Source organism: Bos mutus, chromosome X, assembly GCF_027580195.1.
Source record: "Bos mutus isolate GX-2022 chromosome X, NWIPB_WYAK_1.1, whole genome shotgun sequence".
Lineage (NCBI taxonomy): Eukaryota > Metazoa > Chordata > Mammalia > Artiodactyla > Bovidae > Bos > Bos mutus.
The window spans coordinates 125,094,956-125,109,661 of record NC_091646.1 but is presented as its reverse complement, the minus strand read 5'-3'; the positions used below and the strand labels follow the sequence as shown (position 1 = coordinate 125,109,661).

General features: G+C 41.4%; 1 protein-coding gene across 9 annotated transcripts in view; it reads left to right on the top strand.

Annotated features, from left to right (window-relative positions):
- The window catches only part of ADGRG2 (adhesion G protein-coupled receptor G2), a 127,448-nt gene that overhangs the window by 19,271 nt on the left and 93,471 nt on the right, over nucleotides 1-14,706 (top strand). For 4 of the 9 annotated variants that reach the window (XM_070365731.1, XM_070365729.1, XM_070365730.1 and 1 more), the window contains one exon: nucleotides 1,588-1,701. The exons of the other annotated variants lie outside the window; for them this stretch is intronic. The gene's annotated coding sequence lies outside the window, so the exon portion shown is untranslated. The remainder of the gene's footprint in view (nucleotides 1-1,587; nucleotides 1,702-14,706) is intronic. 9 annotated transcript variants of the gene reach the window in all.

Genomic DNA, 14,706 nt, shown 5'->3' with positions numbered 1-14,706 from the left:
GAGATCACCAATGTCACATTTTTTAGTGGGGGACTCTTCTGGTCCTAACTATAAGACTGCTTCTCAGATTTTTAAAAAACTTGGACATGTTTTCCTTGAGTTTTAGACATGTAAAGTTTCTAAACCTTCTAGATATTCACAAATTGAATATATGGAAGGAGAAGGAGAAAGATTAGGAGGATGTATGCCAAAGTGATTTCCCTTTTAGACATAATTTGAAAGTTAGCCATGATTTTTAGGTAAACTCTAATAGTACATTCTGTATAGTATTGAAGCTTCCAGGAACAATCAGTACAAATGACCTCCACTAGTGATTTTGCTATCCAGATAATTAACTTTTTGACAGAATATATCACATGTCTTGGAGTATTTGGAGAAACCATTACCCTTGTGAAAGTAAAAGTTGCTCAGTTGTGTCTGACTCTTTGCAACCCCGTGGACTATACAGTCCATGAAATTCTCCAGATCAGAATACTGGAGTGGGTAGCAGTTCCCTTCTCCAGGGGATCTTCCCAACCCAGGGATCGAACCCAACTCTCCTGTATTGCAGGCAGATTCTTTACCAGCTAAGCCACAAGGGAAGCCCACCCAATAGTATTTATTTTTTACATTGGATCGATGCTCATTTTATATCCATAGTTCATATATGAGTCAAAAGCTGTGTACCATTGTTCACTCTCCTCATATTTATCACCTATGTGTCATTATTAGTCATTTTTCTTTCTAGCATCCATTTTTAGTGAAAGTAGGCAAGTGTGGCAAGCAGTATTTCTTAGATATAGAGTCTTATTCTTTTTGACTCATCTGTGAAAGTGGATAAAATGTATATACATATGTTTATAAAATTAAACTTTTTAATGAAGTATACACTATATGCGTTATAAGTGTATAGCTCAATGAATTTTTACCAACTTTGCACACCCCTGTCACCAGTCCCCCATCAAGAATCAGAACATGAGCGGCTCCCATAAGTCCCCTTCATGTCTCCTCCTGGGCACTCTCACCCCCCAAAAGTAACTACTATTCTGATTCTAATGTCATAGATTGATTTTGTCTGCCCTTGAATTTCATATATATAGTACCACACAGGATATCTGACTTTTCATTTTTGTTTGGGAGATTCATCCATATCATTGTGTTGTGTGTTGCGGTTACTGAATAGTATTCCACTGTATGACTGTACTGCAATTTACCCTTCCTACTATTGACGAACCTTTGGTTAGTTTCCCCTTTTTGGCTTTTATGATTAGTGCTGTGAGGAACACTCTTGTACATATCTTTTATTTTTTAAACTTTTTTATTTTGTATTCAGAAATAGCTGATTAACATTGTTGTGATAGTTTCAGGTAAACAGCAAAGGGACTCAGCCATACTTAGACTTGTATCTGTTCTGCCCCAAACTCCCCTCCCATAAAGCCTGCCACATAACATTGAGCAGAGTTCCTTGTGCCGTACAGTAGGTCCTTGTTGCTTATCTGTTTTAAATATAGCACTGTGGATAATACCTATCTTTTGATGAACACATGTGTATGTTGACTTAAAAAATATTGGCAATCCAAAAGTTGATAGTTATGTTTTATTCGGCAGGAATTTTTAGGACTTCAAGCCCTGGAGACAGCATCTCAAGTAACCTTAAGGGAACTGCTCTGAGGAGCCGAGGTGGAGAGGCTGGTTATATAGAAGTTTTGCAACAAAGGGCAGGTAATCTGAATGTCAAAAGATTATTGTTAATTAAAGAAAATGAGATATCCCAAGTTAAGGAATTCAGTGTTTTTCTATGTATGGGAGCTTCCCTAGTGGCTCAGATGGTAAAGAATCTGCCTGCAATGCAGGAGAACCTGGGTTGGGAAGGTCCCCTGGAGAAGGGAATGGTAACCCACTCCAGTATTCTTGCCTGGGAAATCCCATGGACAGAGGAGCCTGGCTATAGTCCATGGAGTCACAAGGAGTCAGACACGAGTGAAGAACTAAGACTTACAGCTATCTGGGGCCTGTATTCTGTGTTTTCTCACCCTGAGTTTCCTCGGGGCTCATGATAGGGAGTGGCTGCAGTCTGATGGCTGCTAGATGGCAGGTATATTCTTTTCCTGAGTTTCCTCAGGGCTCACCAGCTTATATTGGAGGGCTGCAATCACTCTTGACTGTGACATCCCTTATTTACTGATAGGGCAGGAGATGTTTTTCTCATGTGCATTGCTACTCTGTAAATGCTATAGGAGAAGAAAAAGAACGTTCCCTCTACCCTCCTAGGTTCTTGGCTGAGACCCACCCTGTAATAAAAAGACAGATGAACAGGAGAAAAACAAACAGGAGTTTAATAATATATATCCTCCTGTATACATGGAAGAGACCCATGAAAACAGAGTAACTTCCCCTAAATGGCCCAAGCCCCACTATGTTCAATACCATCTTCCACTAAAGACAAAAGATTTTTTGTGGGGTGGGGGAGGCCAGTTCTAGGAATTATCAGGAAAAGCACAGTGAACAACAGTTGGGGTGTTATGCAGATTTGAGTCCTTGCCTTCTCCATTGAGAAGAGTTTGTAGAGATTTAAAGTGACTGTTCTGGTATGAAGAGGGAGACACCCTTACAAATGGAGGTTCCCCTTATATATGTAAATATCTCTTACAGAAGGGTCACTTCTACTCGCTTTTCAGAGCTGCTGCTTTGTATGCTGTTTCTTAAAAATAATCAGCCTCAAGATAATTCTTACACCAAAGAGACATTTTGAGATGTCATATTCTGCTCCCCTTCAATACCTAAAAAAGAACGCTTGTGATGTTGTCGTAAAGTTGCTTACTCGTGTCTGATTCTTTGCAACTCCATGGACTGTAGCATGCCAGGCTTTCCTTTCCTTCACCATCTCCCGGAGTTTGCTCAGACTCATGTCCATTGAGTCAAGGATGCCATCCAAAGAAGGCTTCTAATGCATTTCTACTTATTTTCATGGTTGTCAGTTATTTTGTACTCTGAATGCAATTAGGATTAGTAACCACATCTGCGTATACTTCCATGTCTGTATCCATATACCGTATTGAGGCTTTTTATTCATAAGTTGAATTAAGTTTTAGTATGAGTTGTTTTTCTTTAATGTTTGTATGTTCATTTATTCCTTTACCAGCTACCTATATCAAAATGTCATTTTAAAATTTCTTAAGAATTTTAACTTTTTTTCCTGTGATACATACACATGATTATTTTGAAATGAATGACACTCCTGGAACTGTAAAATGTATTTTACAGATACTGAGGCAAAGGTTTACCCACATGAATAGTCTTAGAATGGTACAGGTTTATTAAGCAGTGATTAATTTTGCCAAGGAGGCAAAAAGGGAAGAATGAAATAAATGAAAGAGGTTTTGAAAAACTAAAGTATGCTTTATTTTGTTGTGATTACACCCAGGTTTGCAGGTTGACACGATTATCTCCCTTTGTCCCAAATTTGTCCCAAATTATCCCATTCAGCAAATCTGAAGTTTAATTTGACAAACTGAATAGAGCACATTATCCTGAAATGGAGCAAATACCTTCCACTTGACTTCGGTAGGAGTCACAGTCGCTGAATATACCCTTTATGCAGAGAACACTTGGTGAATTACTATAGTCTGTAGCCTTGCTTTTTAGATATACAGGTAGATCTTTTTGAAATGTAGATGCGGGTTCTGGGACAGGGCTGGAGATGCCTCCTTTTGGGGGACCATACTTTGAATAGTGAGGCTTTAAGCACAGCTGGGATCTTTGTCCATAGCCCTTTCAGGAATGATAAACATCCCTGTCCTTGAGCCTCTCAGGTTGGCCTCCCAGCACGGGCTGACAAACCAGACGCTTCAGCCTGCATTAGAGCACAAAGCCCAGTACTCCTTGGGTGTTTCTTTAAATCTCAAGTAGCAACTCCTTTCAGCCTTCCCTCACCTAGTCTCTTCTCAAACATTCCAAACAGCTGAAGAAAACCCACTGAACTCCTCAAACGCATGCCAAACCCACACACACACACACACACACTTTCCCTCCCTCTCTAAATCCCAGATACTGACTTGAAGGGAGGAGTGGGGCAGGGCAAGAGTGAAACTGCCTTCTCTTCTGCTGGCTTCGGTGCCTCAGACTTCCTCATTTATTCCACAGAGACCGGGTGTCCGTTTTAAGATCCTGGGCCCTGAGCACCGCGGTACACCCAGTCCCCTTCCAGCCACTAGCTGGACATTTCTCTCCACCCATGTGGCAGCCTGGAGTGCCAGGATAAACCCTTCCCAGCCCACCCCCAGGAGCAGCCCTCAGCCAGGGCTGGTAGGTATTTAATCCAGCTCTTTGCCCCTGAGTGGGACCCCTGAGACAGCTGGGCAGTCTGCACTGGATCCCAGAGCTTCCAGGAATGAGACAGCCTCCCCCAGTGGTAACAGGCTTGATGATGCATCTGTATGAACTGCCTTCCTGCCCCCATCTCACCTCCCCATTCTCCTGTGTCCTGGGATCACATGCTAAATAAATTGCTTGCTCTCGAATCTTTGCCTCAGATTACCTTCTGGAAGAACCCAAACTATAGCAGGGCTCTTTGAGGCCAGCAGTCAGGAAGTACTTTTGTTCATTTTAATAAAACCCATGATATGAAAACATGGGAGCCCCTTGGGTTGGTCCTCGGGAGGGCTTCACCAATGTCTAGTTATTTTGTTGGCGTGACACCAAGCATTCAGGTGGCTGGAAGTAAGCCCAATCTTAGAACGCTTCCGTGTTCTGGACTGTCAACAGAACTGATACCTGGACTCCCAACAGAGCTACCTCTTGTCCTTCTGAGTCTTGCTGGGCCAGGGGTGGGGGTAGGGGGAAAGTGTATCTCTGAGTTCTGCCTCAGAGCCGTTGAGTACATCTTGTGGCCCTGGCAACCCTCGCCCTGGCTGCATCCTACTTCCGTGTTCCTCTCTGTAGGCTTCCCTCCCTGGGGTTCTCCGTCATGTGCTCTCTTGCCAGCCCCTTAGGACTAGGAGTCCTTTCTTGGACCTTCAGTTTACTGCATGGAAGCTCCTGACTTTAAGATTCAAGGACGTACCACCCCTGTTTTCCAAGCTTTGTGCCAGTGATCAGTGCTCCTCTAGTCGTGTTTGTTTTTAATTAAATTAATTTGTTGGCTGCCCTGAGTCTTCATTGCTGTGTTTAGACGTTCTCTAGTTGTGATGAGCAGGGGCTTCTCACTGTCGTGGCTTCTCTTGTTGCAGAGCATGGGCTCTAGGGAACGTAGGCTCAGTAGTTGTGTCTCCCAGGCTCTAGAGCACCGGCTCAATGTGGTGGCGCACAGACTTAGTTACTCTGCAGCATGTGGGATATGCCTGGACCAGGGATCAAACCTGTGTTCCTTGCATTGGTGGGCGGAGTCTTTACCACTTGACCACCAAAGAAGTCCATAGCCATGTCTTTAGCTTGTCCCCCTCCTCCTGCCTTTCTCTCCAGACTGGAGTTGGACCCAAACTTTGGTATAATTTAAACTTCTCAGTGCATTTTAGAACTGTCTGTGCTAAAATTGGGGATCTTAGCCCTTCTATATACTCAGAAGCCTGCCTTTTCCCCTCGAGACCTTGTTTGCAGCATTCCCCTTTGTGTGGTTCCTTGAATGATTGGAACCCACACCAGGCACAGATATTTGGGAGGGTGGCCTGACCTGGCATCTAGAATGGATTGCTCACAGTCTTGTTGTACCCCTGCCAGGGTGTGCTGCCCACTATGTCTTTGTTTGGGCCTCCTGGGATTCCTGATTAGAGACCCTTGTTCCTTTGGATTTGGTATTTTATCAATGGGACTAGCTTTAATGTAAATATGTATGAAAACATCAAGGATGGATGGTTAGGTGAGTGCTTCCCTGTGACTTTGGGCTCTCTTCCTGGCTTGTAGACTGCCACCTTTTTGTTGTGTTCTCAAATGATGGAGAGAGGCAATAGGAGAGAGACTTTTTCTCTTCTTAAAAGGCCATAGTCCTATTAGATTAGGGTCCTACCCTTATGACCTCATTTAACCTTAATTATCTTCTAGAAATTTTATCTCCAGATACAGTCATGTTGGGGGTTAAGGCCACAAAATATTAATTTGGGGGTGAGGAGTGGGACTCCAGTGATAGCAATAATTGTGCTTAGCTTTTCCCCCAACTCCTCCATTCATGTAGCTAAATCCTGAAATTCCACTATTAGAGATTCATTTCTTTGACTTAAATAGTTGTTAAAATGTAAATGAATTACAGAATTTGGTTGATGTGTCTTGATATGAGGTCATCTCTTAAGAGCAGATAGGATTCAAAAAGTAGGAGGCCATTGGGTGTCAACAAGTTGGGAATGGGCCCTAAAGAGAGAAAGAGTACTAAAAAGGAAGTCAGTTTTCCCTGAGCAGCATCTTTTTGTTAACTTTGCCAAGGACTGTTCCAAGTCCTCAGAATTATTTAATCAGTTCCTGCAAAATAACCCTTAAAATCAAATAACTGAGTACTTAACCTAGCTTTCTTGGATCTACAAATGATTTGAAAGCCTTTTAAAGAAGTCTTATCAACTCTCTGCAAAGAGAGAAGTATTGATAGAAGTACAACTTCTCATTGGCTTATCCAGCCTTCTGTCAACACTTTTTATTAGCCAACAAATTATGTGTAATGACAACAGATGTTTGTAGTAAAGATTCTTGTGTTGTTGGAGCCTAAAGTACTTTTTGAATCACCAAAGATTAAATTATGTACAGGATAATTTTCATATTAACTGTGATATTGATAAAGTCTTGGTTCCTGCTTGTTACTGAATGATAATCCTTTATCAGCCAGGATATTTCCATTTCAGTACTTTGTCTTTCTCCGGTGCTAACATTGAAATGGTACCTGAGTTAAAATGAGCCCTTCTTGTGGCTTGTTACTGCTAGGATAGGCTGCTTTTGGATAATTAAGGTAATCAGAACACTGTGTATGAGTCAGGCATGTGGCTTTGACCCCAATGTGGCCTTTGCTGTTAAGGAGACCCCTAGAGAGTGGGTCAGTGTTTGTTCAGTTCTGCTAAGGAAAGTGCATGGAATTCCATCTCCTTTGGACCTGCTCCATCAATGGTGTCATTTAAGTCTTCAAACCTGGCCGTACATTAGGTTTTTTTTAAAAAAAATTATTTATTTATTGGCTATGCCACGTAGCATGTGGGATCTTAACTACCCTGACTAGGAATCGAACCTGTACTCCTGGCATTGGAAGCACAGTCTTAACCACTGGACCACCAGGGAAGTCCTCGTTAGCTTTTAAAAAGTGCACAGAAGTAAGTGCTGTCCTGAAATTGGTCTTCATCTTCTCATGTTTCTTTATACTTATCCTATATAGGAATATGTCCCTTAGTAAGAGAAAATGCTGCTTGCATGCTTTTTTTTTTAATTGGAGTATAATTGGTTTACGATGTTGTGTTGGTTTCTGCCGTACAGCAGTGTGAATCAGCTGTATGTGTACATATATTACCTCCCTTTTGGGCCTCCCTCCCATCCCGCCTCCTCCATCCCACCCCTCTAGGTCATTATTTGCATGCTTTAAACTATGTGGTTGGTATTTTTTTTACCCCCACATTATTCTGCAACTTTAATTTTGTCATTGTCTTTTTTGTGAGATTTGTCCTCATTGCTACATGTAGCTCTTACGCATTTCTTTTTCTCTGCTCTGTAGTAGTCTGTTGTGTAAATATATAATCTATTGGTACATTCTTCTATTGATGGCCATTTAAATTGCTTCAGGTTTTATTATTAAAAATGAAGCTGCTATGAACAGCCTTGAACATGTTTCCTTGTGCTAATATATTTCCATAGAGATTATATTTAGAAATGAAAGTACTTTAAAAAAATCTTTTTTAAATTTAAATTGGATGATAATTGCTTTACAATATTGTGTTGGTTTCTGCCAAGGAATGGAAGTACTAGGTGGTAGGGTATATGCCTCTTCAACTGTACTGGTTATTTCCAGATTATTCTCCTAAGCACCTGGGAAAGAGACTTCCTGTTGCTCAGCATCCTTGCCAACACTTAGCATAGTCAAACTTGAGATTTTTTAATATTGCTGAAATGGTATTGTATCTCTTTTGGTTTTAATATGCATTTCTCTGAATATTAGTGTTCACTGACTGTTTAAATTTAATCTTCATGAAATTCTAGTTCAAGTTTCTTTTTTCTTCTATCAGGTTTTCTGTATTTTAAAATTGACTTGTAGATGTTCTTTATATACTCTGGATACTGGTTTTTAGTGATATATGTTATAAATAATACCTCTCAGTCTGTGGCTTATTTTCTTACTTTTTATGGTGTTTTCTAATAAGATTCTTTCATTGTAGTCAAATTTCTTCCTTATTTCTTTTATGGTTTGCACTTTTATGTTTCTGTCCCAAAGACCTAAAGATATCTCTGTTGTCTCCTAGAAGTTTAAAGTCTTGGCTTTTGAAATAATTTTAGTCTAATTGGAATTGAGGGAGCAGTCTATGTGTGGATTGTTTTTCCATGTGGAAAAACACTTGTCACAGGATTAGTTATTGAAGAGTTGATCCTTGCCCTCCCTCAGCTGCATCTTCCCTGGTCCTCTTTTGCTATATCAAGTGCCCCTATATGTGTGAATCTGCTTCCAGGCTCACTAAAATTTGGCTTCCTGGTATATTTGTCAAACCCTGAGTAATAAACAGCCTTGATTACTGTAGTTTTCTAAAGAGTCTTGGTATCTGGCAGTTCAGGCCCTCCTTTGTTATTCTTTGTCAGATTGTCTTGGCCACTTTCTTTTACATTACATATACATTTGGCCCTCCATATCCATTGGTTCCATATCCAGGAATTCAACCAACTGCAGATTGAAAATATTTGGAAAGAAAAATTCCAAAAGATTCCAAAAAGCGAAACTTGAATTTGCCATTAAGTCAGCAACTATTTACATCACATTTATGTGGTATTAGGTAGTATATGTAATCTAGAGATGATTTAAAGAATACATGCTCTGTAGATTATAACTTGCCTGGAAAATCCCATGGATGGAGGAGCCTGGTGGGCTGCAGTCCATGGGATCGCTAAGAGTCAGACACGCCTGAGCGACTTCACTTTGACTTCTCACTTTCATGCATTGGAGAAGGAAATGGCAACCCACTCCAGTGTTCTTGCCTGGAGAATCCCAGGGATGGGGGAGCCTGGTGGGCTACCGTCTATGGGGTTGCACAGAGTCGGACACGACTGAAGTGACTTAGCAGCAGATTATAACTGGCCACTTTATAGAAGGGACTTTAATATCCTCAGATTTTGGTATGTGTGGGGTTTCCTGGAACCAATCCCCCTCGAATACCAAGGAACAGCTGTACACCTTGTTGTTTAGTCACTCAGTCATATCCGACTCTTTTGTGACTCCATGAACTGTAGCCTGCCGGAGTCCTCTGTCCATGGGATTTCCCAGGCAAGAATACTGGAGTGGGTTGTCATTTCCTTCTCCAGGGGATGTGTCCAACCCAGGGATTGAATCCGAGTCTCCTGCATTGCAGGTGGATTCCTTACTGCTGAGCCACCAGGGAAGTCCCAGTGTACACCTTAGAATTACCATTAAGTTCCATAAAGAACTTCATTAAGATTTTGAGTGAAATTACCTTGAATCTGTAGCATTATTTATTTTTCCAAATTACTTTGATATAGATTATCCCGTTTGTGTCTTGCAACAACTTGAGAGTTAAGTTAATATTGCCCCCTTTTCTCAGATGAGGAAGCATATTAGAGAAATTAAATGCCTTGTCCACAGCTCACAAAGCTAGTCGATGGCAAGAGTCTGGTGTTCTGTTTTGTTTTGTTTTGATCCCCCCCTTTTTTGTTGAGAAATAATCCACATACCATAAAATTCACCATTTTAAAGTGTACAATTTGGTGGATTTTAGTGTATTCACAAGTTTCTGTAACCATCACCACTATCTAATTCCAGAACATTTTCATCACCCAAAAGAGAAGCCCTGCACTCATTAGTGGTCACTGCCCACTTTCCCCTCCTCCCCTCAGACACTGGCGGCCATGCTCTACTTTCTGTCTACGGCTTTGCCTGTTCAGGAGATTTCATAGAAATGGAATCATGCACTATGTGGTATCTGGCTTTTTTTCACTTAGCGTCATGTTTTCAAGGGTCCTCCATGTCACGAATCACAACTCCACTCCTTTCTCTGTCCCTTCATTTTTTTCTTAGATTCATTTCCTTTCTTCATTTTCATCTTCTTTTCCTTTTTCAGTCTATTCCATTTCCTTCATTCCTTCAGCTAAGTCTTTTGACTCAGCCCAGTGGTCTTTTTACAGTTACCATGTTAAAGCAGTCAGTAAGTGGAAATTTATTTCTTTAAGAAATTAAGGATAAAATGGTAACGCATGAGCCTAACAACGAAGTTCTCCAGCCTCACTCCCTGTTGGCATTCATTAGGTGCTCAGACATTGACCTGAGTGCACCAGAATAAAGGATCAACGTCAGAGATCTTTAGAAGAGTCTTGCCAGTGTTGTTCTTCTATGCTAAGCCAAACTTTTGCTAAGCCGTGTGCCTGGAAAGCGGAATATTGTTTAGGTTATCAGCTGTGCATTAGATATACATACTTGCTTTTGTAGAAGAGAAGTCTTATTTTCTTCCAAAGAACTTGAGGTTGTTCAGTTGAATGTGTTATACAGATCTTGGTTTGAAAGAGTTACATAAAGCACTGTGTGTAAAGAACCCTTCTCTCTTTAGAAATGGACTTATTCAGTTCAGCAGTATTTTGCTGTTAACCTTAACCTTCAGTTGAACTATGAAGAAGAATCAGAATGAATGACACTACAATTTGCCAAGCCCTGAAGTTAACTAGGGACAAATATGTATGTTTCCCTGCAAAGTATGCTGAATTAATTCCTTACCACTCCTCAGACCACTCCCAGTGAACAAACAGAACCCACATTTGTTAGGGTCAGGAGAGAGGAAAGATTAAATGTGCACACACTCGCGTGTGTGTGCACACACAGACACACACACATAATTAGTTGATCTGCAACAAACCTCAAGCTGTTCTCTAAACTAAAATTAAGCCAATAATTCATTTAGGTTTTAACCAGCTATTTTGGAAATTGTTTTATAAGGCTTTAGTTCTTCCAAATGTTCACAACCCACAAAATTGGTTTTGGAAATAATCAGTTTTCCCTTTGCCTACAAGGAATCGCAAAATTGAGTTTGAGTTCATTTGCAGTCATTTTTCTTCCCCTAGGTTTTTAGATACCATTTTTTTTCTCTGTTTCCTTTTTTTACTGGCCATGGATTTTCCCTTCTTTCCCCAGTAGTATGTCCAGCTCCTTCAAAATCTCTCCATTCATCTATGCACTCTTTCAACAAGTCTTTCTAACATTCCTACTATGCCCAGGCATGCTTCTAGTCATTAAAGACTCAACAGTGAACCCAACAGGCAAAACCTCAGCCTTCAACAAAGCTTATTTTCCAGTGAGTGAAGCAGATAATAAAGTAAATAAAATACACATTATGTTAGATGGTGATTCATGCTATCTGTAGAGGAAAATGTATCAGAACAGCGGCACAGGGAGCATGGAAGGGCTGCAATTTTAAATAGCATTTCTGTAAGTCAGGGGTTGGCTAACTTTGGCCTGTAACCATCCACCTTTTCCTGTAGATAAAGTTCTATTAGCACACAGCCACATCCATTCATTTACAGGTTGTCTGTGGGGTTAATTAGTTGCAACAGAGACCATATGGGCAAAGCTGAAAATATTTACTCTTTGGCCCTTTGCAGAGAGATGCAGATTTTATTTATTTATTTGTCTGTTTGGCTGTATTGGGTCTTAGTTGTGACACTCAAGATCTTCGACCATCATTGTGGCCTGTGAACTCTTAGTTGCGGCATGTGGGATCTAGTTCACCGCCCAGGGATTGAAATCCAGGTCCCCTGTGTTGGGAGTGCTGAGTCTTAGCCACTGGACCACCAGGGAAGTCCCTGCAAATTTTTAATTATGATAACAGTGTATAATAGTATGCATGTTGTGCTTTTCAGCTTCCAAATCTTCTTTATGAACTACGGCCTTGTCTGAGTGTGGCCAGCGGTATCAGGGTAGGTCCAAGTAGCTTTGTTTTACAGGTCACTGAATCAGAGAGGTTGCTGGGGTTGTCCAGGGCTTCTGCTCTTGTAAAGTGGTGATGTTTAGCTCTCACAGCTGGTGCATTTCCTGGCCTGATCTACTGATGATAAAGACAACCCAGCTTTTTAGCACTGGGAGCTTCCTAGCATACACAACACAGGCAGGCGATACTAGGTAGGCATCAAGAGTGTGGGCTCTAAATCTAGGCTGTCCAAGTTCAAATCCTCACTCTGCCACTTCCTTCTGTGACCTCTGTACTGTGCCTCAGTTTCCTTTTCTATAAAGGAGTTATAATAATACGGTTTCTGGATAGGGTGGTGATGCATCCCAGTTTGCCCGAGGCATCTTGGATTCATGCCTACTTTCTCTGCATTAAGTAATAGTGTCTTCATTTTACTCCCAGCTGCTCCAGTCTGAACATTAAGTTATATACGTACCCTAGCTAGGGTTGTCGCTGGGCTCGAGTTAGTACAAATAAGGCTTTTAGAATCCTGCCTAACCATAGTCTGTAGCAGTGGTTTCTTATCTCTGCCGTGCCAACTCATCAGTTCATTTTCTTCTGACTCATTTTTGGTTCCATTAAGTCCAGACTTGTTCCCTTGTGAAGTGATTTTGTGTGTCTGGGTTAACAGGTGATAGAGGATCCTTCTTCCAGGGTACAGAGCCCTCCACCTGCAGTGTTCATCCCCCAGCAGGCCTCTGGCCTCACTCCCTGACCTCCTTCCACAGGTCTTTGCTCATATGTCATTGTCTCATGATGCTTTCACAGACCACTTCTCTAACTTGCCATACCATCCCACATGCTTCGTGTCTACTAACCTGCTTTAGTTTTCTACCTAATACTTATGTAGATTACTGAGCAGCTAATAATGTTTTTAGTGTAGTTTTGTTTTGCTGTTGGATAGAAAGAAAAAAAAAAAACCAAATAGGCCTGTGAGATTACTTTTTTTTTTAAATAGTGTAGCTTTATTGCTAAAATTTGAAAAATTACAGAAAACCACAGGGCCACAAATATAATCCACCCATAGTCCCACCCCTTCCCGCATGGTTCTCATTTTGAGGTGTATTAAGAACAATTTTATCATAGAACTTTAGCTAAACAGCTATAAGCAAGTGAAAATTTACTTAGTTCTCTAAGGATTATATTTTTGATTCCTTTAAGGTAAACCTGTCTTCATGTTTTCATCTGAAACTGTTCTGAGAAAATATCAAAGCACTGGTGCAGCCTGGTCCAAACCCCAGAAGTAAAGGAAAAAAACATGGCAGAGAGTGGAGTGAGAAAGCAAGCTTCCCCACTGGGAGTTAAGGTCTCTTGGCGTATTGGCAATGCGTTAGCTTGACTCTTGACAATGTCTTAATAGAAAGGATCTTATGGTGACATGTTTTTATTTGCTGATTTCCTTTATCATATGGAACAAGTTGCACATTCTTTGTGCCTCACTGTTTCCCCTAAGAATATAATTCAGCTGTGTGTGTTTGCTCCGCAGCCCTCTTTAAAACTTGTAATTGTTTCATGTATTTGTTCATTTACACTTTTATTTGAGTGCCCCACCAGCATGTCAGTTCCAGAAGGGCACAGTTGCATCTGTCTTGCTCACCAGTGCGTTCCTAGCACCTCACGTAGTGCCTGGCACATGGTATTTACTCACTAAATATTTGTCAAATGGGGAGTCCACTGAGCCTGGTGGCACACACACCCCCTCCATGCAGGGGACCAGGGTGGGGACGACCCTTGTGCAGGGTTCTCAGTTGCAAGAGACTAAAGCCCTAAAAGATGGCCCTGGCCCCTCAAATATCATCCTCATTTTCTCCCCCAGTCCCCCAATTCCTTTAACAAATGACAGAGTTATTAATTCAGCCATCTGAGTTGGTTTAAAGTGTTGATGAGTTTTGAGACAGGAAGCTCATTAAGACCTTCATACTCAGGGATCAACAGGGATTCTCACTGTGGTCCTGTGAGGTGGTGGGGGGGAGGGCAGTGATGATGGGGTGGGAATGAGGAGAAGAGCCCAGGGCAGGGAGGTGGAAAGAGGGCTTGGGCAAAGTGGGATGGCCAGAGTGGAAGGAACACAGGAAGGGTAGTGGGCCCACTGCCCACACAGACTGTATTTAGAGAAGCTCGTTCAATTTCACCCGCAGCCCAGGCCTTTGAAGCAGTCAGCCAAGTGCCTGACACACCTGAGCAGTGGATGATGGCAGTGAGGTCATCGCTAAATGTTTTGAACATGTACTATTAATATGAGCCACACTCTCTGCTCAGCACATTTCCTGTACTTACTACTCCTTTGCAAGAACTTTAGGAGACAAATACTACGATTATTCCCATTTTATGGATAAGGATCCTCAGTTGGCAAGACGTTTAATATCCGAGACAACTTTGTCCTGCGGCTTGTGGCAGGCTAAAGTTACATATTCGTTCTCATCAGTACTCAGTAAAAATATCTTGGCCTCCCCACCACCTCCCTTTGTTCTGCAGTATCCTATATGTGAAAGTGCTTTGGCAATTTCGTCAGTAATTTGACATGATTACTGTAGAATAACTAAAAGCAACTTATAATACGTGTGGAACATGAGTTTTAACAGCAGCTCTTTTGAGATACTGTGCCCTTTTTCTTTGC